Raw genomic sequence first — 1,803 nt, forward strand, 5'->3', positions numbered from 1 at the left:
CAATTAATTTCTTTCTATTTTTGGTAGAGACGGGGTCTCGCTCTTGCTCAGGCTGGTCTCGAACTCCTGAGCTCAAACAATCTGCCCACCTCAGCCTCCCAGAGCGCTAGGATTATAGGTGCGAGCCACCGTGCCTGGCCTCTCCCCATTCTTTTAAGGTATCATTCATCTACTTCTTCCTTCTCCTCTTCCAGTGTTAGTTGCAACTGGGAGGCTATTTGCATTTTAGAAGTAGATGGTGGCTCATGCCTGTAATCCCAGCACTCTGGGAGGCTGAGTCAGGAGGATCGCTTGAGGCCAGGAGTTCGAGACCAGCCTAAGCAAGAGTGACACCCTGTCTCTACAAAAAATATTAATAGAAAAATTAGCCAGGCATGGTGGTGTGTACCTATAGCCCCAGCTGCTCTGGAGGCTGAGGAGGGAGGATGGCTTGAGCTCAGGAGTTTGAGGTTGTAGTGAGCTATGATGATGCCAATGTACTCTAGCCAGGGCAACAGAGTGAGACTCTGTCTCAAAAAAAAAAAAGAAAAAAGAAAAAAGTAGATGGAAGAAGAGTGCTACAGTGTCCTGAGCAGAATTCACTTCCAAATGAGAAGTGAATTTATCCAAATTTGATCTACTTTTTACAGTCTTAAGTCCAGAGTGCTAACCTGCAACCATAGATCACTTCAGTGGACAGATGTGATGCAGGAGGAATGGAAAACACATTCACATAGTACTCTGTAGTTCGCCATTCTTTTCACGTACGTTATCTCATTTGAACCTACCGACAACCCTGTGAGATATCGCGGGGTGGTGGGGAGGGCATGTTACTATCCCCACAGTACCGTGATCAGAGGACTCCGAGAGATTGAGAAATCTCATCAAGATCACTCAGCCAGAAACCAGAAACTAGAACTAGAACCTGAGCCTGTGCTTTCAGACTGCATCCAGAGCTGCAGGTCAGTTTTTTCTTCTTTGTGGTCTACTGCCCAACTTCTCTGAAGGGTAAGAAAAGGGAAAAAACCCAACCAATTAATTCTGCACATAAAAAATGTATTTATGCAAGTAAAAATGTAGTTGCCATAATTCCTTAAGAAGATCCCTTGGAGATGCTTAAATTGTTAGGGGAAAAAAAACTTTATTATCTTTCAAAATACGTGGCATTAAAAATAATATTCGAGTATAGTAGAGTACTTTTCCAATTTGCAGATAATTTTCCTTTTCCATTTAGCATTGTAATTCTCCCCTCAGTTTGTACTAGTTAACATATTAGTAACATGGTGAGAAAATTAATTTCAGGAAGACAGATAGGTAGTATAAGCATTACACCAAGCCACAAAGAATGAGTGAGGCAATAATGCCTTATAGCCACAGACACGTTCACTCAGGCTCCTCTGCGTAGTGAGCTCTGAGTACAGGTCACACGCTCACCCTTCAGGAAGGAACTGACTCAGACCAGTTTTCACTAGGCCAGTTTTCTTCTTGCCCTGCGGGCCTCAGTCAGCAGCCAATGAGTCCCCAGTCTCCAGCCCACATCTGTCACAGGAAAACTCCTTGCCCTTGGGTTCCAGGTCAACTGATTACCACCTCTGAATGTCCAGATACTTCAACAAGCCCGACCTATTCCCATCCAAACTGTTACCTCCCTGAAAACCAAATTCAGCCTTCTTCCACTTCCTCATCTCAATGAATAGTTCCTACAGTCACTCAATTTTCCAAGCCAAAAGCCTGGGCAGCATTCTTGAATTCTCCTTCTCCCTCCTCTGCCACATCCAATCAACTACCAAGTTTTGAAATAAAAAATACTTTTGGGCCGGGCGC

General features: G+C 44.1%; 1 protein-coding gene across 2 annotated transcripts in view; it reads right to left on the reverse strand.

The window, feature by feature from the left end:
• The window catches only part of APOO (apolipoprotein O), a 58,613-nt gene that overhangs the window by 46,467 nt on the left and 10,343 nt on the right, over positions 1-1,803 (reverse strand). The gene's annotated exons all lie outside the window — the stretch shown is intronic.

The sequence above is a fragment of the Propithecus coquereli genome, unplaced genomic scaffold, assembly GCF_000956105.1.
Source record: "Propithecus coquereli isolate 6110/MARCELLA unplaced genomic scaffold, Pcoq_1.0 Scaffold50, whole genome shotgun sequence".
In the NCBI taxonomy this organism is placed as follows: Eukaryota; Metazoa; Chordata; class Mammalia; order Primates; family Indriidae; genus Propithecus; species Propithecus coquereli.